Source organism: Oreochromis niloticus, linkage group LG17 (genome assembly GCF_001858045.2).
Source record: "Oreochromis niloticus isolate F11D_XX linkage group LG17, O_niloticus_UMD_NMBU, whole genome shotgun sequence".
Lineage (NCBI taxonomy): Eukaryota > Metazoa > Chordata > Actinopteri > Cichliformes > Cichlidae > Oreochromis > Oreochromis niloticus.
This window is the reverse complement of record NC_031981.2, coordinates 16,549,104-16,576,847: the sequence shown is the minus strand read 5'-3', so window position 1 is coordinate 16,576,847 and position 27,744 is coordinate 16,549,104. Positions and strand designations below refer to the sequence as shown.

The following is a 27,744-nucleotide window of genomic DNA, read 5'->3' as shown; positions in this document are numbered from 1 at the left end:
TTGGGCCAGTGACCTTCTCCTCATTTTTTGTGCTTCCTGTTTATTACGTTTCAAAATTTTATGTGGCAGTTCCTGTGTTGCCTTAGTTGAACAGGAGACAGTGTTTGAATTATTCTGAGGAACAGCATCTGATATTACCTGAGTTTCTCTCACAGAAGATGCAGAGGTTTCTTTCTGTAAATAATCAGAAGGACGATTCTTGTTTTCAGTAGCAGCTGTCTCATCTGAATAATCCACTCTGGATGACGTCGCATCAGTGGTTAAAGTATTGGTCACAGTTTTCCATGGCTGCACAGTGGATATTTGTGGGTTTAATTCATCAACAGGTTCATTTAAAGCTGCGGCTGGAACACTTGCAGCGGTTTGTCTGTATTCGGTGGTTTGATCAGCATCTCTTTGGTCAGCAGCGTTTCCACTGTGAAACTCGACAGGCTGTAGCTCATAAGTGCTGGTTGGTGCGATGCTAAACATTCGGTACAAGCATTTGATCCTGTCAATCATGTCGTTAAGACGTGTGAATTTTAACATAACTGCAGTTCCACCACTTACAGCTAGCGACAATGGCATTCCTGTAGACTTACGTGAGTGAGGGTCAAAATATGCGTATTCACCAGAAGTCAGCCTGCAAACTGCAATGACGTTTCCTCCCATGACTAGCAAAGCATAGCGAACCGCTGAAGCCAAACACTGTAGTCCCTGTTCAAGGCTCGGAAGATCATCTGTACCATCAAATGTGCCGTAAAGAGCAATCTGAGACATATCCACTTGATACTCGTGTCTGCGGCTGGTAACCACTGTGGGAAGCTCATCAGTGGCTAGAAACACACTGTTCACAAACCTCTTTCTGGCATCTGAATGCATGGCATGGCCTTTGTCCAACACACGGTTAAGATCTGCTCTCGTAATGAATTCATCCTCGTGCAAGAATGACAGGAAAACCAAACTGTTAGCCATGCATTGCTGATTCCGGTACTTTCCATACTTAGGAGAGGCCTGGCTTCGGGACGCACAGATGCTACTCACTCGTGGACGACTTTCACTGTTTGTAACCTGTACATGAGATGGTCCTGGAGCTTCTCCATCATGATGCGTTTGCACAGTTACCTGGGATTCAGTCTGAATTACCTGCTGTACTTTAGCATCTGGCACACATACTGAGCGAACACCTCTCTTTACCACATCTGCGTAAGACACTGCGGCTGTCTGAGCACTGCTCTGCACTTCTGGACTGGGAATACTTGTTACAGACACCTTTACCTGCTCACCGGTCTGAGAAACATTTACCTGTTCTCGCTGCTTTTGCCATCTAAGCTTCTGGGACTGCGACCTTTGACCTTTTCTTGGCATTTTGTTGAAGTACAAACTGGAACTTATATGTATACACAAATGTAAACAAAAGTCAACCTGTAAACACTGAAAAACTAATGACTTTAATGACTATTAAATCAGAGATTTATCAGAATTGATGTAAAAGGCTCACTTAAATACAAACTCAATATTTAGTTTAACTTATTCAAAGTTCTTTAAAACCACTTTGGTCTTATTGTAGCTTTTTCAAAAACTGTATATTATTACTTCTATTTTTTTTTTTAACCAGACTGGATAACAAATAGGTCTATACTTCTGTAATGTAATATGCAGAATAAATCTCAACAATCAATCAACAGGCTATAATAAAACTCTTAGCTTTTAAGTAGACTTTGTGTAAATCTTTCAGATATTTAAAATTTAAAGCAAATATAAGGAGCTGTGATGGTGTGGTGATCAGATGACAGGCGATGGGGATTCTTCAGCTGGATGTTCTGCAGCAGTCAGGAAACAGGAAGTCTGGGTTCTCAAGGCAGCCTCTAGATGACAATTGTAACTGAACACTTACACTGAGTGACAAAAAAGGGTTTGTCCTTAAATAATAATAGTATAAACTTGTAGTCAAATGTTATAACCAATGAAAAAGACTTGAAAAATGTATTTGAATCAAATTTAATATTTATGTGAATATAAGAGTCTGAATTACAAAATAACCAGATTATCTTACTACAAATATCTCAAAAAAGGTGTATATAAGTTTATATAATTGATCAAATTGCACTTGTAAGCCAAACTATCAGTGTTTATTTCAAAGTGTAATGCAATTTAAAATGACAAATGTAGGTCTCTGTAAGTAGTTTCTACAGTGAGTTCTACTGTACTGTAATTCTATCACTGTATATTAAACTTTTTACTTGTAATTTCCAGCAAAATGACTGGATATGAGAGAGTTTAACGACAGGAAAGATGGAGCAGTGAGAGCGGAGATCTCTCAGAATTCTGAAAACAGATCGACGAAGTTCTGGTAACTTCAATTCCAAAAACTTAGATTCTGGTAAAACTTGATTTCAAGTCACAGGATTGCGTTTCAACTCAGGTTCAAGCTTGTCAACTTAGATAGAGCTCATGGCGGAGAAATGATAGAAGATAGAATGGCTTGTCAAAAAAGATGGAGCAGGGAGAGGGAGAGTGATAGGACAGACTGAATTGCTTGTTAATGATAGAGGGAGAGGGTTTTCTGCAGCAGGTCACCTGTAAGACAAAAAGAGACTGGAATTAGGCATATTTTCAATAAACATGGCTTTCAAGTATTTTTCGGACTATAAGTCAAACTTAAAATTCTTTAGTTTTCTCAAAAACCAACAGTTTATCGTATGTATTAATTCTGGCTGTGCTTGCCGACCTCAACCCAATTTTGTGCTACACGGCGCTCAAACATCTGTCAAAATGTTTTAGTACGACTGTGGAAAGCTACAAAGCTGCACCGTTTGATGGATTGTTGGAGCATTACAGCTACAGCAGTCAGGTGCCTCGCAGAGTAATTCGTATTGTCCTTAAACATAATATTATGGTGTGTGTATGAGAACCTGGCACCTGTTTAGAGACATGCGTACGAAGCAGATTTCAAACCGATCAATCCATGAAGAATTTGATAGATTTGTGGAAGAGGACTGAACAGAAAAAGTGAGTGTATTGTTCTGTGTTACCACTGAAAAATGTTGAGAGTTATTGTGAATGAGTTGAATAGTTTGAGTTATCTGAATATTTGGTTAGCTGCATACGCCTTATAACCCGAAAAATACAGTACATACAGGGCTTTACATATTGAAGAGTTCCACAGTACATTATTGGACTGAACTGATAGAAAATGCTCAAAAATGGTGGTGGAACTATTCTAAAGAAATTTTTACATTCTATTAACACAATAAAAACAAACAGTGTCTATAAACTTACACCAAGATGTGCTGCTACAATAACCTACTGTAAATATCATATGGTCCAACAAAACCCACACACTGAGGTTAGAGCAGACAGTTTCAGGCCACCTGCTTAAAATTCATGCCACATCACATGTTCCTTAATCCCCAAAGTTCTCAAATCCCTGTTTCTGTGTGTACTTACCTGGGACAACAGTACATCATAATATCTGGGCACACAGAAACAGGGATTTGAGATCCGTTAACATAAAAGTAAACAATACTGTTTCTACATATTTCAGTCACATTTGGGGCATGTTTAATACACAGCCATAAGCACTCCACTAAATCTAGGACGTACTTATAATGACCAATTTAAAGGCCTAATTAAAAATATATATGATCATAATTTCTTTGTAGATCATTTAATCATAAAATACAGAAATGAGTGCTGTGCTATGCTTTTTATTTTTTACAGTCATCAACAAAATCTTTAATTATAAAAGACTAATTCAAAGAGCAGTTTTCAGACAGTGACTTAATTTAATGAAGGGAAAGAAGCTTTTGAAATCCACAAGGCCCTACTTGAAGACTTAATTGTACCTAAACTGCTGTTCATGGGCTGCTCTAATGTGAAAAAATATGTGCTGCTACAATAACCTACCGACCTCTGTAGGTCTGGAAATGTTTACACAGACTTTTCTAGGATTTGATGACTTTGGATGATCACCAATAGCTGTGCTCACTCACAGCACTACACTGAATCTCCTATGATGAGAAACATTTCCCAGCACTGCACCTCAGAAGAACCTTTACTTACCAGACTTGAGACGATCAGATCAGCAGTCTAGAGAAAGGAAACAATTCATCAGATCACTGTTTGATGATTCAGACTGTTGAGCCTCTTCACACACAATCCAATTTACTGTGACACAAATTAACTAGTAAAATCCTCAATTACTTTAAGCTTTTTTAATTTTACTGTAGTCTAAAGAGGAGATAATTTAACTGCAGGGTCTCACATGGCTATAGCAAGTGTAATAAAAGCATTATTACTACAGAAATGCAAAGAACAGGCACCAATATTTGTTGGCACAAGTGCAGGATACACCAAATATTTCCTACACAGAAGCCTTGTGGCTCCAACATTTTCTACAACAGGTCACTGCTAATAAAGTGTGAAAAATCAGAACTTTTAATGTCCTTTCAGGTTAAAAACATTACAAAGTAATTCTTTAAATCAGAAGCAGCAGAAAACCTCATCATGGTTTGGTTAGTCTGATATGAATATGCAAATCCTAAAATACATGTAAATATTGACATGTTACAATAACAGACGTGCAGAATGTTTGTGATTAAAATTAAATGTCTTAAAATATTACACTAAAAATTCCTTTCATTGTACCAGTTGCTAGGAATATTTATGTATGTTGCAATGTCCCTTTTTGGCAACATTTCTATTTAATTTTAAAACACATTATATTCACTAAATAAGTAATAAACTAATTAGACACACTAGCTGTAATTTACCTAACAATGTCCACTCACACCTCTGGTTCTCTTCGTTTTTATTACTGTTAAAGCTATTTCTTATACCGAGTCAGGCAAAATACTTCTACAATGTTCTGACTTTAATGCAATACAGCAGAATTTGAGAGACAATATAAATCAATACCTGTGCAGCTCTTAAGTGTTTGAGCAACCACTTATACTGACTCCCCTAAAACACTTTAATTGTTTTGTCTGCTACTTAAATCCACAAACATAAGGAGAAAATGAACACCTGGATAAAGACATCTGACATTTAACTGTTTGGATTCAATAAGCCATAAGAAATTTAAATAACTGGGATTTTAAACTTCAGGGACATTTTCAGGGACAGTCAGAGGCCCTGTGTGGGGGCTTTGCTGCTACAGGTCACAAATCCTGTGTTTTTGCCAATCAGTAAATGGAAACGTATCACAAAAAGTCAAACTACTGTATGCAAGTCGTCAAACGTGCTATGCAATGTCAGGTTCATACTGCTTCAGTTACAATCACTGTTTACTTACCAGCAAAGACAAAACCAAAGATCTCTTTCACTCTGTGTAACAAAAGACAAAGCACAAAAATACAGAATGAGACAACTCAGATCAGCATCACAGTCAATACTGCATCACTCTATGTAGTCCAAACGATTCAGTACACTTCTTTGTTTACCACAGCAACAAACAACTCACCTCTTTTTTATACACCTTATTAATGATTACTGTCTTCATTAAGGTAATATGTGGTTTCATCCACTTGTAATAAGCCACACGTTTCTCAGTTATGTGATAGCTCTATTAGTTTGGTGCTATTAGATAACACAGTAGATTTAATAAGCAATGATTTGCTACACCTAGCACTGCACACTTTATCAAATTGTGACATCACAATTTCAAAGCATGAACAATCATAAATGAAAGCTTGGATGATATTTTTGTAGGCTTCAACATTTGAGTTGGTCTGCATTCAAATTCTGCTTCCTAAAAATATTATCACCTGCACACAGTATCATTTAATATGCTGTTGTTTTAAATATCTACACATCATATTTATAATATTAATGGTGCACTGCTGCATATTATTTATTTGAAGGTGGCCTTTTTTAGATTTCATTAATTTTTCACAAAGTGAGAAGTTAAACAGAGCTGCAGGTGTAGGTTTTATTTAAAAAAAACAACCTGCACAAACAAGTGTTTGTTAAACAGTTCTTGAAATTTAACTAAAAACTAAAATTGATTAATTAAAAAAAAACTTCTTCTTGTTAAGAAATGTTATTATTCTTATATTATATGTTTTATCCTCACGCTCTCTCTCCCTTCTGTTAATTAACCTGTAACACAGACACACCCGCACAGGCACGTGAATCTTTTTCTCCCGGCCTTCAGTCAGAGGCGGTAAAATGGCTCCTTTGAAGTTGCCGACCCTGCTGCTTCAGCTGTGGTTCTAAAATGGCGGCTCATTACCTTATAACCTAAAGAATGAGGCCGTTTTAACTGACTGATTTATGAAGAGGAGAACTAACTTCAGCTTCCCTAAGAGACTCAGAAACACTAACACACCGAATGAACCAGATACAACATAATAACTGTATTAATCAATCAAATGAACCCTATTAATTTCACACTGGGCCTATAGGAGCTAGGCTAGGCGTTAGCGCTTAGGTTGCTAGGGCTAGCATACCAAACACTCCTTTTAAATACTAAAATTACAACGTTTCACTAAAAAAGCAGCCATTGTGTTACTTTAACATGACTTATACTTCGACTGTCTTCATAAGTCACTAACAACAACTCGGTAAATCACTCAAACAGTTTATACACATTTAATTTCAGAAAAGAGAGACAGAGAGGCAGCGCTTACCGGCAGGGATCAAGCAGAGAGTGGGCGGAGATTCAGTAGTCAGCCGGAGACGTAAAAAAAGAGGCATTCACGGGTAGTGGGAAACTTTGCCATTAAAAAAAAGTTGGCATTAAAATCGTGAAAAATATATGTAGATTTAAATATTAATATACTAGTTTTTTAGAAACAAAAAACAAGTAGTAGAAATTTAATTCTATATGTTTAATAAATGTTTCAAACAGGATTCTTTGAATTTGAAATAATGGTTAAAAGACATAAATAAACATAAGGTCATTATGTTAAAATGTACTGTATTATGACGGATTTATGTAACTGACTGCAGTAATAAGAACAGTCTTCAGGACAGTAAGAGCTGCAGAGGCTCATCTCACTGCTCTGCAGGACTCAAGAGGTTCAGGAGGTCCTTTAACTCCACTGCCATGAGACTTTTTAACAGTGACCCCTGAAATGTTCATTGCACATGTATTTCTTTTTTTATTTGGTAGAAATATGTTTTAGCAGAAATATTATAGTTAGCACAAATCTTATAAAATAGCAGAAATAGTATGATTTAGCAGAAATGCTGTATTTAGCACAAATACTGAAAAGCAGCAGAAATGCTATGACTTAGCACAATAATAACACACACACAGAGCCTAAAGGGAATAGTATTTGTGCCATGGAGTGTTAACAAGAATCTGAGGTCCATATTACAAAAGCTGCTAAAATCATAAAAGGTTGCAGAATTGTAATAAATGATGAATATGAATTAGTGGTCTGTGATAGTGTATTAATTTGTAGGGAAAAAACACATGTTGCCCAAGGTGTAATTGAACCCACGACCTTTGGGTTGCAGACCTGTGTCATTACCAACTGCGCCACTGGGAAAGAGAGCGCGCGCCTGGAAAACAGGGTGATGAGCAGTCAGAATCAGATTGCGGTGAGAGGCGAAAAACGCCGTTTTTTGCAGTTACAAAACGTCGTGTAACTCAAAAACTAGGTGGACTAGAAGCATAATTCTTGTACTGGGTGAATCAGCGTACGTTCGTGTACTTTGACTGTGATTTGCATTGCTCTTTGTACATCTGTCGCTGAGATATGACGAGAGAAGAAAGGGCAGACCCCAGATATGATTGGCTGGCTGGGAAGCCGTGCAGGCCCTGATATGTATTTGTATGTATCAGTCCTCACAGAGGATTAGCTGCCTGGGGACCTGGCAGAAATATATAGAAATAGTATGATTAAGCATAAATACTACATTTTTTAGAAAAACTATATTAAGCACAAATCCTATAAAAAGCAGAAATACTATATTAAGCAATATAATTATCCTCTAAAAATCCTATAAAAAGCAGTAAAACTGTACTATGATTTGGTAGAAAAACCCTAATTAATCAAAAATACTAAATTTGGCAGAAATAGCAGAAACACTATATTTAGCACAAATCTTATGAAATAGCAGAAAGAGTATGATTTAGCAGAAATGCTGTATTTAGCACAAATCTCATAAAATAGCAGACATAGTATGATTTTGCAGAAATGCTGTATTTAGCACAAATACTGAAAAGCAGCAGAAATGCTATGACTCAACACAATAGTAATAACTTAAATAGAAAAATTGGAAAAGCAAAATGGACAGCTGAAAGAATCCTGAACATGCTAAGGGTCCCTCAAATGTAATTGTTAAATGAAAAAAATCAGCAAAAAAAAGTATAACAGTCACACAATCACAAATATGGACACATATGGAAACACACATGCACAGAGAGACACACACAGGATCAAATTCAGTCAACCAGTCTAAATATATTGAATTTAAATCATATAATAAGATGCTCCCATAAAAACTCTCTCTCGCCCTCCCTTTCTCTCTCTCTCTGTCTCACACACACACACACACACACACACACACACACACAGGGAGAGACAAGCAAGTTTCTAGGTCAGTCAAGCAGCCTGGGAGCTGCTAAATTTGAATCCACCAATCAGAGAGGCTGTGTACTTTTTCCCGCCAAAACAGGTGCAGCCGTTTTTACACACACAGAGCACAGAGACAGGATTTCTGCAGTGAATTTCTCATAGTGAGGATTCCTCTCAAACAAATGGCCATAATTTCCTAACCGTAGGGGCTAGAACGGTCATTCTTACACCGTTTTGTTCAGAAGAGATGGGGGAATCTTAAAGTGTTGACACTTTATCATTAAAATATGAATTATTAAAGATATTTGACTTCTAATGCACCATAACTGAGTAGAGCAAAGCCAAAACTGCCTTGACTTGCCCTCAAACAACGCTTTCTAACTCTAAATCTATTTGGAGTATCAATATCATTCTTTCACCGTAAGAGACAGCAGTCTTTGGTGAACAATCATGGAAATTTTCAGGTCTCTGTGGAAATCCATTAAAAAGATATGACGAGAGGAAAAAGTGGTTCATTTCCAGAGTTTGAAATCTGAAGAAATCTGAGCGAAGGACGAATTTCCTACCCTCAAACAAACCCAATTCATGGCCAAATGGTAATAGATGAGAAAAAAATTCTTGAATTGTGAGCGTCAGGAGTGTCTGAAGATATATTGGGACAAGCCTTATGTCTTAACTTCGCTTCGTTGGGGAGATATGGCGATTCGAAAATGCCTCTCATTACAGAAATCAAGCGATGATTTTGAACAAACTCTCCATTGACTTTCTATGGAGAGTTTTAAGACTTTGTGTTGGTCTGAGGAGATTTGGAAAAATTCTATAAAACCCACAACAATGATAGTGACATTTTCTGAAAGCCAGCAAAAATACCTACGTTTTGATGTATAATTTGTGGGGGTTGAGGGGAAATTGACCGAGTAGCAAGAAGTTGTTCGGACATGAAGTGAGAATTGCAAAAGGTACAGTGGCTCACTTAGAACCAACTGCATAGCAACCATAACAACGCATGTATTTTGTGAAAAATCACAAAGATGAAACTCAAAACTTAGAGAGGGATACGATGAAAACGGTAACAGATATGAAAAAGCTGAATCATTCATGAATAGCCCAATAATTTGTGAACATTTTAAAATTTGAATGGTTGTTCTAGGCGAAAGTATGAGAACGTAGTTAAGTTTCAAAAAAGAGTAAGTTTTAGCAGAATTGCGGAAGTTTCCCATTCATTTCAATGGGACAAATTAAAGGAAAAAAACGTAATATTTTAAAAAGTATAAGAGCAAAAAATACCAAAAGTCATTGCCGGAAAGAGCAAAAATAGCAGAATAGTTTAAAATTTGAACGGTGAAAATAGCACAAAAATTGTGGAAGTAGTTCTACGGCGAAAAACGTACGGAAGCAACTTGAAGAATAATAAAGTATAAAGAATAAAGAGAAACAGGAACTCAATAGTGTGGATGCTTAAAGCATCCACACAATAAAGAATAAAGAGAAACAGGAACTCAATAGTGTGGATGCTAAAGCATCCACACAACTAGAAAAATTTGCATTTCCTGCGAAAATGCAGTGTGGATGCTTTAAAGCTGAAGCTTTCTGCTGAAACTAGCTGAAAAAGCTGAAAAGTTGCAGAAATTGTAAAAACTTTGCAGAAGCAAAGGAACTTTGCTAAAATGTAGTAACTTAGCAGAACTGCAATATCTTAGAGGAAACATAATACTTGGCAGAAATACAATAGCATAGCAGAACTTAGCAGAAATATTGTAACTTACCAGAAACACGATAACTTGTCAAAAATACAAGAATTTAGGAGAAATAGTATAAGATAACAGAAAGAATATATTTAGCCAAACATTCTTAAACATTACAGAAATACTATGATTTAGAGAAACAGTACAACATAGCAGAAATGCTGTAATTTGACAGAAATACTATATTTGGCAGAAATACTATATTTAGCACAAATCTTATAAAATAGCAGAAATGCTGTATTTAGCACAAATACTGAAAAGCAGCAGAAATGCTATGACTTAGCACAATAGTAATAACTTAAATAGAAAAATTGGAAAAGCAAAATGGTCAGCTGAAAAAATCCTGAACATGCTAAGGGTCCCTCAAATGTAATTGTTAAATGAAAAGAAAATCAGCAAAAAAAAGTATAACAGTCACACAATCACAAATATGGACACATATGGAAACACACATGCACAGAGAGACACACACAGGACCAAATTCAGTCAACCAGTCTAAATATATTGAATTTAAATCATACAATAAGATGCTCCCATAAAAACTCTCTCTCGCCCTCCCTTTCTCTCTCTCTCTGTCTCACACACACACACACACACACACACACACACACACATACACACACACAGCAGCAGCAGCAGCAGAAAGTGAACAGGGGCTGTTAACAGCATGTTTCTAGGTCAGTCAAACAGCTGTGACCTTCTCAATTTGAATCCACCAATCAGAGAGGCTGTGTGCTTTTTCCCGCCAAAACTGGTGCACCAAGTGCAGGCTTTTACACATGCAGCACAGAGAGAGACAGGATTTTTGCAGTCTATTTCTCATAGTGAGAATTCCCCTCAAACAAACAGCCATAAATTTCTAACCGTAGGGGCTAAAACAGTCATTCTTAGACCGTTTTATTCAGAAGACATAGGGGAATCTTGAAATGCTGACCATTTAAAATAAAAATATGAAATATTAGAGATATATGACATAGATGATTGGTGGGCTTAGAAGCCACGAAGGTCCCAATATGCAAATTTAAATGTGCCAGGACTCAGATATGATTGGCTGGCTGGGAAGCCATGAAGGTCCCAATATGCAAATTTGAATGTGCCAGGACTCAGATATGATTGGCTGGCTGGGAAGCCATGAATGCCCAATATGCAAATTTAAATGTGCCAGGACTCAGATATGATTGGCTGGCTGAGAAGCCATGAAGATCCCAATATGCAAATTTGAGTGTGCCAGGACTCAGATATGATTGGCTGGCTGGGAAGCCGTCCAGGTCCTGATATGTAAATTTGAATATTAGGACTGACTCCTTGGGGACCTGGCAGAAATATATAGAAATACAATGATTACCCAGAAATACTGCATTTAGTAGAAATACTATGTTTTAGCACAAATACTATAAAATGGCAGAAATACTATAATTAAGCAGAAATATTATATTAAGTACAAATCCTATAAAATAGCAGAAATAGTATGATTTAGCAGAAATGCTGTATTTAGCACAAATACTGAAAAGCAGCACAAATGCTATGACTTAACACAATAGTAATAACTTAAATAGAAAAATTGGAAAAGCAAAATGGACAGCTGCAAAAAGTCCCACAAGCACAGAGAGACACACACAGGATCAAATTCAGTCAACCAGTCTAAATATATTGAATTTAAATCATACAATAAGATGCTCCCATAAAAACTCTCTCTCGCCCTCTCTCTCTCTCTCTCACACACACACACACACACACACACACACACACACACACACACACACACAGGGAGAGAAAATCAAGTTTCTAGGTCAGTCAAGCAGCCTGGGAGCTGCTAAATTTGAATCCACCAATCAGAGAGGCTGTGTACTTTTTCCCGCCAAAACAGGTGCAGCCGTTTTTACACACACAGAGCACAGAGACAGGATTTCTGCAGTGAATTTCTCATAGTGAGGATTCCTCTCAAACAAATGGCCATAATTTCCTAACCGTAGGGGCTAGAACAGTCATTCTTACACCGTTTTGTTCAGAAGAGATGGGGGAATCTTAAAGTGTTGACAATTTATCATTAAAATATGAATTATTGAAGATATTTGACTTCTAATGCACCATAACTGAGTAGAGGCAAGCGAAATCTGCCTTGACTTGCCCTCAAACAACGCATTCTAACTCTAAATCTATTTGGAGTATCAATATCATTCTTTCACTGTAAGAGACAGCAGGCTTTGGTGAACAGTCATGGAAATTTTCAGGTCTCTGTGGAAATCCAACAAAAAGTTATGACGAGAGAAAAAAGTGGTTCATTTCCAGAGTTTGAAATCTGAAGAAATCTGAGCGAAGGACGAATTTCCTACCCTCAAACAAGTCTAACTCATTTCAGAACGGTAATAGGTGAGAAAAAAATTCTTGAATTGTGAGCGTCGGGAGTGTCTGAAGATATACGGGGACAAGCCTCATGTCGTAACTTTGCTTCGTTAAGGAGATATGACGATTCGAATATGCCTCTCATTACAGAAATCAAGCTGTGATTTTGAACAAGCTCTCCATTGACTTTCTATGGAGAGTTTTGCGACTTTGTGTTGGTCTGAGGAGATTTGCCAAAATTCTATAAATCTCACAACAATGATGGTGACATTTTCGGAAAGCCAGCAAAAATACCTACGTTTTGATGTATAATTTGTGGAAGTTGAGTGCAAATTGAGCAAGTAGCAAGAAGTTGTTCGGACATGAAGAGAAGACTGCAAAACCTACAGTGGCACACTTAGAACCAACTGCATAGCAACCATAACAACGCATGTATTTTGTGAAAAATCACAAAAATGAAACTCAAAACTTAAAGAGGGATAAGATGAAAACTGTAACAGATATGAAAAAGCTGATTTATACCTGAATAGCCCAATAATTTGAGAACATTTTAAAGTTTGAATGGTTGTTCTACGTGAAAGTAGGAAAAAGTAGTTAAGTTTCAAAAATTAGCAAGTTTTAGCAGAATTTTGGAAGTTTTCCATTCATTTCAATGGGACAAAAAATTGCATAAAAAGCTTAATATTTTAAAAAGTATAACAGCAAAAAATACCAAAAGATATAGCGCACATTAGCAGAAATAGCAGAATAGTTTAAAATTTGAACGGTGAAAATCGGCTGAAAATTGTGGAAGTAGATCCACGGCGAAAAACGTACGGAAGCAACTTGAAGAATAATAATAACTAGAAAAATTTGCATTTCCTGCGAAAATGCAGTGTGGATGCTTTAAAGCTGAAGCTGTCTGCTGAAAATAGTTGAAAATAGCTGAAGAAGCTGAAGAAATCAAAGTCAGTGTTTAAAAAGTTGTTGAAATTTAATAACGTTGCAGAACAACATCAAGTAAACAAAAATGTAATAACTTAGAAGAAATGCAATAACTTAGAAGAAACATCACAATTCAGCAGAAATGTTGTAGTTTACCAGAAGCTACAACTTAGCAGAAATGTAATAATTTAGAATAACATAACATAACATAACATAACAAACAAAAGTAGTGTAACCTAGCAAAAATAATATAATTTAGTAGAAAATTAAAAACTTAGCAGAAATATTACAAGTTATCAGAACTGCTATAATTTTGCAGAAATGTAATAATTAGGCAAAACTGTCAACAGATAACAGCTGAAAAGGCTGAAGTAACCTCAAAGTTACTTTTTTAACTGTTAAAAATTACCAGAAACACTAGAAAAGGAAGAAAATCAGCCAGCAGATAAACTGATGTGGAACAAAACCAAGGTAAAATTGCAGAGTTTACACAGCTGGTGAAATCTAAAAATGGCAAAAAAACCAAAAAACCAAAAAAGAAAACCCACACAAACAACATTTAGGTAATAAATGCACAAGATGCTGCGGTCAGAGATAAAAACACCCAAAAATAATGTTATTGAAATGCCAAAGAGTGGAAGAAAGTTTAGAAAGTAGAAAACCAGTAGTAGAAAAGTAGAACATTCAAATACTTTTAGAAACATATGATACAAAATATTTATTCAGTTGTTTCCAATGATTACAATAATGGCAAACAGAAATAAAAATCCCATTTGGGATAAACAGAAAAATATTAATAGAAAATGCAAATCAAATGAATCTAACATCTATACAAACAATTGAAGCATCTGTTGGAATTGTGAACATATCCTTGTTTGCCATGTTTATGTTTATGGCCCTAAGATGCGCAGACACATGATAGGCTATTAACTGCAAAAATATACACATATGCGCATATACGCAAGTGAGAGACAAAAATATATCCTCTGATTTGCTGGAGTTTTGTGTAAATACCATTTGGCAAGGATAAACAACATGTTCCAATGCCACATTAAAAATTTTCATAAGCTTCATTTTTTCAATTAGTTTACAGTTTCCTGATTTTATGATAAATGTGGTACCAATCTACAAAATACTGTCGAAATGAAGTCCACATTGTGATATATTTGAGGTGTAGAGAGTCACACAGCTGAACAATCGATGTGCATATTTAAAGAAACAGGGATCAAATAAAGAACATTATTGTGGAATAAATTACAGTGAAAATAATCACTGCTTTGCGTTATAGAGTGACTTATGATGAGGTATTAATTGGGTTAACTTTACCTTTAACAGCTTTTCTCATAGTGCTGTGACCAGGATGAAATCCATCATAAAGTAACTGTAAACAGTAGAACCATTAGCATGAATGTTATGGTTCTACTCTGATCAAAACTCAAGTCAGCTGTGTGACCTGATATAAAATGATAAAGAGGAACACATATAAATGGATGTGACCTTTATGAACTTTTCAAAATGACTTTATATGTCTGACCCATTATCTATATATATTAGAGCAGATGTGGAAAACCACTGTTAGACCTACTCTATACTAATGTAGTTACTGACACCCCATACTGAGGCAGGATTCATACAAACACACATTATTTATTCTCTTAAACATTTTCTTTTTTCACATTTTGAGATTGTGTAATTTCTATAAAGAATATGTGTAATGGTTCAATAGATATAGTTATTTAAATGTCCATAATAATCACATGATCATTTTTGTACATCCTACAATTCAAGATTTAGAGCTGTGTGTTTGTATGAATTCAGCTTGCTATACTTATAGACTTAGATATATTAATCCACTATTTACCCAAACAATGTAACTTGTTTGGGTAAATAAATTGGGTTTGTCCTACAAAATAATTATTCAACAATAAAAAAAAAAAACACAAAAAACATCTAGACATTAATCCAGAGTTCAGTTTCATATGTCTGATATTGTTTGTTAAATCTGGTGACACAAACACAGTCAAAAATTCATTGCTAGCGTGACATGTGGTCCTTTTTTGTCTTTGACCAATGATATGCTGGTTACTTGGACCAGTTTAGTATTTCCTGTCACAGAGGAATGTTAAATCCAAAAGACAAAACTGAAAAAAATATGTTAATTGCAAACATGTTTTTGCTTAGTCAAATGATTGAAATCACTTGGAAACTGTCACCTTAAAACCTCATTGTAAATATCATCACAAACAGATGTTTTCCACACAGTTAACAAAGCTCCACCACATCTGATAACTGCATATAAATGTAAAAGAAAAAATAAAAATAAAAAATAAAACAATTAACACAAGGGAAGACTTTTGATTTAATAACTAAGCTTAAAATAAGTGTTACCTTTGAATATTTGTGGGAAAAATCTGATGCTACCCCAAGAATACAAAGCCACACTGGAAACGATAACAGGCTTGCAGCCCTCTGTCTTCCTGGAGTGAGGTGCCTGATCAGTAGCAGTGAGTTGACAGAAGTCGGTGTCTGTAAGGGTGGCCAAGCACTGATACTCTGTCCACTTGCGTAGAGTCTAAGAAGCTGGAATGCAGGCACACTGTACGAGCTTGTTCTAAAAAAATACAGAAAAAGGAACATTTTATTTGTGTTAACTAGAAATAAGTTATAAAATGAACAATGTTGAAATACCTTATAGGTGCTGCAGGCCACATAACCAGAATCCAGAGCAATCTCACACTCACATGATGGTGAGGAAAGACATGAGCTCTGCAATGAGGTTTGAATGTTTCAGTTGGGACAGTGAAGAACTCAGAAGACAGCAATACCTGCACAGAGAGACAGAGTAGAAAAAGCATAGATTTGTAATCCATAATGTGAATTAAAACTCAAAAAGTGTTAACAAGTATAATCATTTGAGTGTGTAATTCTTTATGCAATAAACAGGATTTAAATTAATTAAATGAATTAAAAGCACTGACATTTTTTAATCAAAGATAAAGAATCATACCTCTCTCTGCTCTGAGGATCACTGAGCATCTCTGACAGGAAATACAGTTTCCTCAGTATGAGTCATCATTGATGGTCTCAGAGGTGTGTAGTGTGGCAGCATGGTGATGGTCTCCAGATCAGGCAGGAGGTCAGGTGATGGGTGTGTCATCTTCTCCACTGAAGACACACTGGTATGGCAGTTCATAACACAGCAGTCTCCTTGTGGCATGTAGTTATCTGTGCAGTCCAGCACTGATGGATCAGGTTTGGCTCAGCAGTTCATGAAGATGGTGTTAAGATGTTGTTGTTTCAGCTGAGGATGGTGAAGTTCGAAGGTTTTCCCACAAAGGAGACAGGACTGTGTGTGCCCTGTCTGAAAAAATACATCTACAAAACATAAAGTGCTTTTAACACCACCAACCCACCCTCCCCACCCACCCATCTCAGCCCCCAAGTGTCTATGTAATGCTGGTATGGGGTGTCAGTTACTAAATCTAATTAGTGCGTCAGAAAGCGGGGGCTACACCTAAAGCCCCCGCTTTCTGATGTCTTTGTTAATTAGCAGCTTTTTCCAGCTGCTCAGAGAATTCTGACTTGGCCTTTATCCACCCAAACCCAAACCCACCCGGATAAAGGCCAAGTCAGAAAATGGATGCAGAAACTTTCCATGTACTTCTAAATCAGTTTTTATACATATTCTGTAAGCTATAAAAATGTTTTTCTCTACATAATGAATCATTATAGACATCTCTGGTAGCCTAAAGATAGTTTAAAACTTTTAACATTTTTTACCTGTAAAACATGATAAGCAAAACCTCATTCATCCCAAAAACATTTGATTCTACAAAATTTACTATAATCAAGAAAATATAATTGTCTGTTATTATTCATGTGACCCATAATAAATACCTGCATTTATCTGGGATTTATTTACTATTTCCTATTTGAAAGCCCTTTGAGGGGAAGCTCTCGTTTGTTGAGCTACATACGTCACAGTAAAAAAAGTATCAAAAAAGGAGATGACAATTAACATCCATGAAAAATGCATTAGTAGATTTAGTCATTTAAAACATGAGAATAAAAAATAAATTATGTCCGTTTAATACTTTTTGCAGCATATTTCAGATCTGAGCTGCATGATAACAGAAAGCAGATCTCCCGGCTCTGCATGAAGTACAGCCATGATTTGGTGAAATGATTAATAACATTGCAATAAGAAAGGGTCTTCTTACAGACAGAGTAGGAAGACAATATGAAGAAATATAATTATTCAATGAAAAATCTTTTTCATGCTCTACAAAAATAAACTCTGTAACAAACATGATCTGTAATTGTTTCAAAACTCACCAGACGACTTCATGATTGGCTGGAGGACAGGACACAAAACACAGGTTGTGGTAACTGTAATATGTTCTCAGGACACCTGAATAGAGACTTTTCTGTGGCTGAGAAACAAAAATGAGGTCAAGCAGGGTGTTCTTGTCTGTAGTGGCAGAAGTGATCAGCTGTGAATACCCTCTCGACTGAAACTGCTCCAGAATCTGTTTCCTTCCACTCTGTAACTGGTTCTTATTAAAATCTCCACACACAATTATTGGGTGACAGTCCATTATTTCAAGTGAATCTAAAAGACTTACCAGGTTTTGCATGAACGGTGTCAAACTGTAGTCAGGAGGTCTGTACACAACCGCAATGAGCGCAGGGAATGGAGCCTGAACCTTTAACACTAAGAACTCAAGATCAGTGACATTATGCAGATACTGTTTTACCTGAACCTGAAAATGATTCCTCAAATACACAACAACTCCACCACCACTTCTGCTGGCCATGTGAGGAAAGTTTGTGTAGGACACATGTCTGTTGCGTTTGAACATGGTGTAGCCGTCCAAATGAAGACTGTCTGCAACAAAGGAGCCTTGGAGGTGAGACTCTGTGAGACACAAAACATCTGCTAAACACATTTCATGATGACTCTTGATGTCACTGATGTGAGATGGCAAACCCTCCGTATTGTGATGGATCAGTGTAAGAGTGTCAGGTCTGCTGGCTGTTTCTCTGACCTGAAGAAGAGGCATCATTTCTTCAACATTGGCTTGTCTCATGGTTTGGAGCGCTGCAGTTACCTCAGGATTGGCATAAATCTTGTTCTCATCCAAGTCCTGCAAATAGAGTCCACTGAGAGACGTCACCCTGCTGAGAGCAACATAAGCCATACCTGGTTCAAAAATGTTCCTCATTGAAACTACAGCTGTCTGTGTTGTAAGACCCTGAGTTTTGTGAATTGTGCAGGCGAATGCTAGCTTTACAGGAAACTGTCTGCGTACCGCTCCTTTAAACTTCAGACTCTCCTCTGCTCTCTCAATGTAAACCAGATCATCAGATGCTGCATTAGCACTGCGGTTGTGTCTCATAGGCTGCCGGTTGTCCATTCTGAGCCCCAGTTTAATTATTTGTCCATCATTTTCAGATCTCACCACCTTTATCAGTATACCAAAAGCACCATTGACTAAACCGTTTAGTGTGTCCAAGTTTCTGGTCAGCATCACTCGGGCTCCTTCAGCAACATTCAGGGTGTCGGGTAAATCATTTTGCCCACCTGTAAATGGTTTGTCTCTTCGTGCCATTCTGCCTGTACGTTTATCCTTCTGGAAATCGTCTGCATTGATGATTATAATGTTTGAATGAAGCTTCTTGAGCGTATCTGTGTTGTGGGATTCAACATTCTTGTTGGTGGCATAAATGTGTAAGACCTCAGTTGGACATTCTTCTGGTGCAGTCACAGCCTGTGACAACAAATCTCTGTCGCACTGAGAAAGCTCATCTGTCTTTTCTTTGATTCTAATCCTGTTCAGCATCTCTGCAAAGGCCACATCATCTTTCTGACGCATGATCTCTGTTAGAGTGATCATCTGAAAATGTTCCTGCCATAGGTCAATCTGTTCTGGATCATAAACACAGAGAGGCTTAGACTGTCGCACTGGTGGCAGCTGGTAAAAATCTCCAACAGCTAAAACTGACATTCCACCAAAAGGTCTCTGAGTGCCTTTGATTTGTTTCAGTCTTGCATCCACATAAGCAAAAAGGGGTTTTGAAACCATTGAAATCTCATCAATAACAATAATTTCAGCATTCATAAGCTCAGATCTGACTTCATCCAGTTGGTTACCAAGTCCTTGAATGGGTGGTTTCAGACTCCTGGGTAGTTTGAGTAGGAATGTAATGTAGAGCCATTGATAGAAAAAGCTGCTGTCCCGGTAAATGACGTCAGTAAAACAGTTGGATTTGATATGTCAGCTTCTTCTGCATTAGCAGGGAGTCTGCTCAGGATCTTTGATGCTTCAGAGTGAATACATTTAATCAGATGTGACTTTCCAGTTCCTGCACCACCGTTGATATAGAAGAAAAATGGATCTGGTTTAAACCACAAACTCGCTGAATACACCAGTCTCTTATAGCATAGAACACGCAGGCCTGCTTCTGGTTCAGATTCTGATACATTACACGTACCACGGCTGGATCGACTGCAGGTTGTTCTCTGATGGCTTTGATCTCTGTTACAGCATCAGACTGACGACTGTAGTCGGGACATTCTCCTGTTCGTTCTCATCATCAGAATGTCTCTCAGGAAGATTCTCATCACATTGCAACCTCACAACTTCAGATTCAGGAGCAAGATTACACCATTCATCGATCACAACATCCCTATTCTGTTCAAACTCTTCCAGTGCACTCTCAATATCCTCAGAGTTCTTCTCATACTTGTCTTTATTTCTCTTCACAACCCTTTTCACAGACTCACTGTGGTCTGAACATGGAAGTCGTACAAAACCCGAGTTGTAGAAGGACTGATAGGTTTGGAACCCTCGTGGTTTCAGTTCCTGCTCTGATCTGTGTGGAAGGTAAAGTCTCAACAGTCGTCCATAATATTGCTCAGGATCGTTTTCCTGTGAACAGTGGTAATACCTGATTATAGCTGGTTTATCATTCTTTCGCCTTAGTACAAATCCAAGCTGGTTAAGAAGAGGAAGCACATCTTTTCCTTCATTTGGACCACTCACCAACCGGCACAAGGCAGCAAAATCAGCCAGTGACATTTCCTCATATTCTGGTGTCTCAGGTCTTGATTTGTATTTATCACTCAAACTTGTCATCCAAATATTACAACTGTCATGTGTTGTGGATTCCAGGTAGCTCATCGGGCGACTCATTTTACTGGGTTATCATCTGTTGGTACAAATACAACACTGCGGGAACATTTTTTCATTTTTAGGCCACAGACTCGAGTCACACACTCCTGTGCGCTGATTTCTCTCTTTTTGAGTAAGCCTGCATCACAGCTCTCATTTCATCACATTCATTGACCGTGTTCTTATCAGAGTTGTCAATAACTGTCTTCAGGTATTCAGAGAGGCCAGATTCTTTCTTCGTTATATATTTACAGAGGTATTCTATACATGAATAGGCATTCAATATTAACGAGACATCTAAATTAGAGTTCCAGGCTTCAAGCAGGTGTGGTTGTAATTGTTGATCCAACAGTCCTTTGGGTCACGTTCAGAATAAGAGCTGTTTTCTTGTTATGTCTTGGAGGCATTGCTCATACTCATTCATTGTCAAGTTGCATCGTGACAGAATCTGCTCTATGGTGAGAGAAGCAGCTTCAGGTTCCTTCAGCAGGGTCAACAAAGGTCTGAGTTTGGCTTTTGCAGCTTCAGTGTCTGAATCCTCATCCTGTCTCACAATCATTGTTCTTGTAGCTGGTGGTTTGGAAACCCAAATCTACAACCAGAGTTTACACTCTTAAAGCATGTTTTTGTGTGGTTTTGCTGTGCTTTGTAGTTCAGCGACTTTTTGTGCAGTTCAGGTTGTTTTTCTGGATCAGGGAGTTGAGCTGAGATGTATCTGTCCACAAAGTCACAGACAGTTTGGTCATCATCCACATCTACTACTACCTTTCTCGAATCCACAGCAACATGTGTATATGCGGACTACCTCTGTGCTGAACTCAACTCTGTAAAAGTAATCAATGATTTCACCAAGGGGCTGTGCAGGAGAAAAAAGCAAATCTCTGAACAAAGCCTCAACACGCTTATCAAACATTCGCATGGTGGTTACTGGATTTGATCTTAGAATTTCACACTTTCTGACCAGTCCAGGGCTTCAAAATCAACCTCTTCACCTTGTTGTCTCTTATAGCTTGAATCACTTCAGGCCATCTCATCTCAGCAGCAGAGAAAGTGACAAAGAACTGAGGTGTTCCTATTTGACGGACCATACTGAATAGATCTTTGGTGGTTTTCTGCCAGTAAGCTGGAGTTCCTCTGAGTGCTGCATAAATCTGATTGCATCTTTATTTCTTACCAGCTTCTCTACTTCTGTCTTACTTTGTAACATTCCTGATGTGATTTTGCGTCCATCTTTGGTCATAGTTTTACCTTTCCTTAGCTGTATGTCATGCTGGAATTAGCCAGGTGTATTCAGTGACAAACTGTGAGAAAAACAGTAATTTGTGTCTTTAGCAAATCTTGCATCAATGTTGAAAAGCCTTGACTTGAAGTAAGCACTTGGTGTGAGTTTAAGACATCTCTTTCATCCAGTGTATTCTGACCAGTAGGAAACTGCACAGGAAATGCCATGGCTTCCAAATGAGGAGTTCTGAAGAAGCTAACAGGATTGTTTCTTTCTGCAGGCGCCACACAATATGTGTTATCACTGAAACAGAGAATCTCTTCTGAAATGTCTACAGGCTGCAGACAACTTTCTAGAGCAAAACCTCCATTGTTCAAATCACTTCTGGTTCCTCTGGATTGATTTCCTCTGGTTGTTCATCACAGGATTGCATATTAATATCTTGTTCACTTTCAGACTCACTTTCGCACAAAAGGGCATCTTTTCATAGTTGTCAATTTCCATTAAATCTGCTTCATTATAATCATCACTTGCCATGCTGGCTTCATCACTGCTGTCATCATCAGGTAACGTTGGATCACAAAGCAATGCATCATCTCTGATAACAATATCTGTGTACTGTGGATGAATCTGTTTCAGTTTACGCAGGGCTTGGATCAGTTAGACCAGGTGACAGTCTGGAACAGCTGATGGCCTTTGTAGCACAGTCGTCTTTCAGCTTGATCCTCATATCTGTGATTGGTTTCTGGCCTCGGTAAACAGTCAACTGTTGTTGGACTTCAGATGGTACACACACCACATACCACGTATGAGTCTTTGTCTGCCCTTTGGAAGTGGAATAATCTTTGCAAATGGGATGCATTTGGCAATCAGATGTCTCTCCAGAATGTTGAGATCACACAATTCAGCTGGAATATCCTGCAGTTCTAAACCATTGACAGCAGCAAGCCTTGGCATGCGTCCACTTTTGAGGAACTGTGACACGTGTGACAGATATACTCCTTTTTCTCTCAACAGGGAAGCTGCAGTGATCATTACATGCTTCATCACACATATGAACAAATTTACCAGTTAGACACTGCTGAGCTACAGTTTGGTGTTTTGAGTAATTTTCTCTTTTGCAGATTTCACCTGATTAGGAAAAGAAGCTTTTAGACAAACAGTACAAACATAAGATGGTGCTGACTTAATGTTGATCTGAAACGAGATATGGCCTCATTCATTAAACTGTTATCTGGATGACACTGTAAACTTTCAGCTGGTCGATGCATCTGACGATATTTCTTTTTATGTTCACTGCACATCTGATATTATGCATCTGTCTAAAAGAAAAACCGTTCCAATATTTACTCTCATTCGTTCTCTCATATTGTCCTTGTGTTTCTGCTGAAATTGTCTCTCTTCTCCATAACGTTTAGTGATGTACGATCGTTTTTCTGTTTAAATTCTTCACTTTCTTTATATAGATTATATACATATGACCTCATGTAAGCTTTATGTTTCTCTCTGAATCCAGCACAAGTTCTGTAATTTCTTCTTATACGTTCCTTCTGCTGTTCTTTGAACATAGGAGATTGTCTATAAGATTCTTTATATGTTTTTCTCATACGTTCCTTCTGCTTTTCTCGGAAAATGGGAGATTCTCTATATGTTCTTGTTATACGTTCCTTCTGCTTTTCTCGGAAAATGGGAGATTCTCTATATGTTCTTGTTATACGTTCCTTCTGCTTTTCTCGGAAAATGGGAGATTCTCTATATGTTCTTGTATACGCTCCTTCTGCTTTCTCGAATAAAGAATCTTCTTTATACATCCTTATAACACGTTCTCTTTTCTCTCTCTAATTTTAGCACTATCTCTATAGATTTTCTCAAATGTTCTCTCTGTTTCTCTCTATATGTAGCATTGAGTTTATACAGATTATTTTGTACACACTCTTTTTCTTACTGTGATCAGAATCACGAGACTTTCTACTACAATCTTTTTCTTTGCCTTAAAGCTTTCATCAAAAGTGTATGTCTGTCTTTCTTTCTTTTCTCATTTTCCTTTCTCTGTGGTAGTTTTCTTGGACCAATAATCGTCTCCTAATCTTTCTCCTTTGCTGTTTATATGCTTTAACAGTTTATGTAAAGTTCCTCTGTTGTCTCAGTTAAACAGGAGGCAATGTTAAATCATCTGAGGAACAGATTCTTTTGTTACCTGAGTGTCTCTTACAGAAGATGCAGAGGTTTCTATTTCTAAATAATCAGAAGGACGATTGTTCATCTCAGCAGCTGGCTCATTTGAATAATCCACTCTGGATGACATCACTTCAGTGGCTAAAGTGTCGGTCACAGTTTTCTGTGTCTGCTCAGTGGATTTTGGGTTTTCAAATTCAGGTTCATTTAAGCTGGTGCTGGAACAGTTGTAGCTGTTTGTCTGTTTTCATCAGCATCTCTTTGGTCAGCTGCGTTTTCACTGTGGAACTCGACAGGCTGTAGCTCATAAGTGCAGGTTGGCGCGATGCTAAACATTCGGTACAAGCGTTTGATCCTGTCAATCATGTCGTTAAGACGTGTGAATTTTAACATAACTGCAGTTCCACCACTTACAGCTAGCGACAATGGCATTCCTGTAGACTTACGTGGGTGAGGGTCAAAGTATGCGTATTCACCTGAAGTCAGCCTGCAAACTGCAATGACTGTTCCTCCCATGACTAGCAAAGCATAGCGAACCGCTGAAGCCAAACACTGTAGTCCCTGTTCAAGGCTCGGAAGGTGAGCTGTACCATCAAATGTGCCATAATGAGCAAACTGAGACATGTCCACTTGATACTCGTGTCTGCGGCTGGTGACCACTGTGGGAAGCTCATCACAGGCTAGAAACACGCTGTTCACAAACCTCTTCTGGCATCTGATACACGGCATGGCCTTTGTCCAACACACGGTAAGATCGGCTCTGGTAATGAATTCATCCTCGTGTAAGAATGAGAGGAAACCAAACTGTTCGCCATGCATTGCTGATTCCTGTACTTTCCATACTTAGCAGAAGCCTGGCTTCGGGATGCACAGATGCTACTCACTCGTGGATGAGTTTCACTGTTTGTAATCTGTACATGAGACGGTCCTGGAGTTTCTCCATCAACTGCGTTTGCATAGTTACCTGGGTTCAGTCTGGATTACCTGCTGTACTTTAGCATTTGGCACAGATGATGAGCAAACACCTCTCTTACCACATCTGCATAAGACACTGCAGCTGTCTGAGCACTGCTCTGCACTTCTGGACTGGGAATACTTGCAACAGACACCTTTACCTCCTCACCACTCTGAGAACATTTACCTGTTCCTTCTCCTTTTGCCGTCTAAGCTTCTGGGACAGCGACCTTTGACCTTTCCTTGGCATTTTGTGCAAGTACAAACTGGACCTTATATTTAACACAAATGTAAACAAAATTCAACCTGTATACACTGAAAACTAATCTATTAAATGGAGAAATGTAAAACTAACAAATGGTAAAGTGTTCTTATAACTATGTAATTGATGTAAAAGGCTGACTTAAATACAACTCTATATAAAACTTATTGAAAGTTCTTTAAAAACAGTTTTATTGTAGCTTTTCAAAACTGTATATTGTTACTTCTATTTTTTAACCAGACTGGATAACAAATAGTCTATACTTCTGTAAAGCAATATACAGAATAATCTCAACAATCAACAGTCTATAATAAAACTCTTAACTTTTAAGTAGACTTTGTGTAAATCTTTAAGATATCTAATATTTAAGCAAATATGAGTGATGGTGTGGTGATCAGATGACAGGCGATGAAGATTCTTCAGCTGGAGTTCTGCAGCAGTCAGAAACAGGAAGTCTGGTTCTCAGGCAGCCTCTAGATGACATTGTAACTGAATACTTACAGAGTGACAAAAAGGGTTGTCCTTAATATAATAGTATAAACTTGCAGTCAAATGTTATAGCCAATGAAACAGACTTGAAAAATATATTGAATCCAATTTATTATCTATGTGAAATAACAGTCTGAATGTATGTATTACAAAATAACCAGATTATCTTATACAAATAACCTTGAAAAAGGTGTTATTTATATAATTACAAAGTAACAGCACCCTAAGCCAAACTATCAGTGTTTATTCCAAAGTGTAATGTAAAAATTAAAATGACAAATGTAGGACTGTGTAAGTAGTTTCTACTGTGAGTTCTACTGTAGTGTAATTCTACTACTGTAATTTCAACTTTCTACTTGTGATTTTCAGCAAAATGACTGGATGTGAAGAGTTTAACGACAGAAAGATGGAGCAGTGAGAGCGGAGATCTCTCAGAATTCTGAAAACAGATTGACGAAGTTCTGGTAACTTCAATTCCAAAAACTTAGATTCTGGTAAAACTTGATTTCAAGTCACAGGATTGCGTTTCAACTCAGGTTCAAGCTTGTCAACTTAGATAGAGTCGTGGCGGAGAAATGATAGAAGATAGAATGGCTTGTCAAAAAGATGGAGCAGGGAGAGGGAGAGTGATAGGACAGATGAATGCTTGTTAATGATAGAGGAGAGGTTTTCTGCACAGTCACCTGTAAGACAGAAATAAAGTGGAATTAGACACACTTCCAGTAAACCAGGCTTTACTGTATTTTTCAGACTATAAGGCACATTTAGAAGCCTTTAATTTTCTTAAAAATAGACAGTGCACCTTATGTATGGTTGTGCTTACTGATTTCAAACCAATTCTATTGGTACACGGCACTCAAAATCTGTCAATTTTAGTATGTCTTGGTAAGCTACAAAGCAGCATCACTTGATGTATTGTCGAGCATGCTACCATAGTCAGCACCCTCGTAGAGTAATTCGTACTGTGCTTCAACATATTATGATGTGTTGTGTGTGTGTGTATAAGGCCTGCACTGTTGAGAGCCATGCTTATGAAGCAGATTTCAAACTGATAATCACACATTCATCAATACACAAATCCTGAAAACTGAGTGTATTGGTCTGTATTTTATGTCTTACGACTGAACAATGTTGAGAGTTATTGTAAATGAGTTGAATGAAGTTTGACTTATCTGTTTTGTTTGGCTTAATGTGCCTTAAAATTTAGTGCGCCTTACATCCGTACAATACAGAACATCTATATCATACACACTGAAGAGTTGTACAGTACATTATTAGATCAACTGAATGAAATGTTTAACATATGGTGTGAACATTCTAAGGACATTTTGCATTCTATTAACACAATAAAAACAAACAGAGTCTGTAAACCAAGATGTGGTGCTACAGTAACTTACTGTAAACATTATATGGTCAAGCTAAACCACACAATGAAGTTAGAGCAACAGTTCAGACCACTGCTTTAAACACTTCACATGCACTCAACTCTAACTTATGACACATCACATTTCCTAAATGCCCAAAGGTCTCAAATTTCCATTTCTGTGTAGTTACTGGTACAACAGTATATCATAATTCTGGGAGCCGTTAACATAAAAGTAAAAAATAATTTACTCAGTATATTTTGGCAAAATGAAAAATTTGGAGACAGATGACTCCTATACAGCAGTTTCTAAATATTCAGTCAATATAGGCATGTTAATACACACCCCGCTAAATCTACAATAAACTTAGCATGGCGATATTAGGGCCTAATTAAAAATGTGTATATGATAAGAAGATCTGTAAGTCTGGAAATGTTTAATAGACTTTTCTAGGATTTGATGATGACAAGAGCTGTGCTGACTCACAGCACTAAACTGAATCTCTATAATGAGAAACATTTCCCAGCACTGCACATCAGACAAACCTTACTTACCAGACTTGAGACGATCAGATCAGCAGT

General features: G+C 37.4%; 1 protein-coding gene and 2 long non-coding RNA genes across 5 annotated transcripts in view; all 3 read right to left on the bottom strand.

Moving 5' to 3' along the window:
• LOC100709613 (ankyrin repeat and BTB/POZ domain-containing protein BTBD11-A) overlaps positions 1–27,744 on the bottom strand; it is a 329,762-nt gene that overhangs the window by 257,617 nt on the left and 44,401 nt on the right. The window lies entirely within an intron of this gene.
• Positions 1,965–27,744, bottom strand: LOC109195223 (uncharacterized). Of its 2 annotated transcripts, XR_003214417.1 has the most exons (4): positions 6,612–6,626; positions 5,276–5,307; positions 4,045–4,071; positions 1,965–2,559 (listed from the first exon to the last, which is right to left on the bottom strand). It is a non-coding gene; the product is annotated as an uncharacterized LOC109195223 (long non-coding RNA). The 2 variants fall into 2 exon arrangements; XR_002056912.2 differs by lacking the exons at positions 5,276–5,307; positions 6,612–6,626 and adding an exon at positions 27,718–27,744.
• On the bottom strand, positions 15,580–16,586 carry LOC109195222 (uncharacterized). Its single transcript, XR_002056911.2, has 3 exons — positions 16,530–16,586; positions 16,211–16,347; positions 15,580–16,133 (listed from the first exon to the last, which is right to left on the bottom strand). It is a non-coding gene; the product is annotated as an uncharacterized LOC109195222 (long non-coding RNA).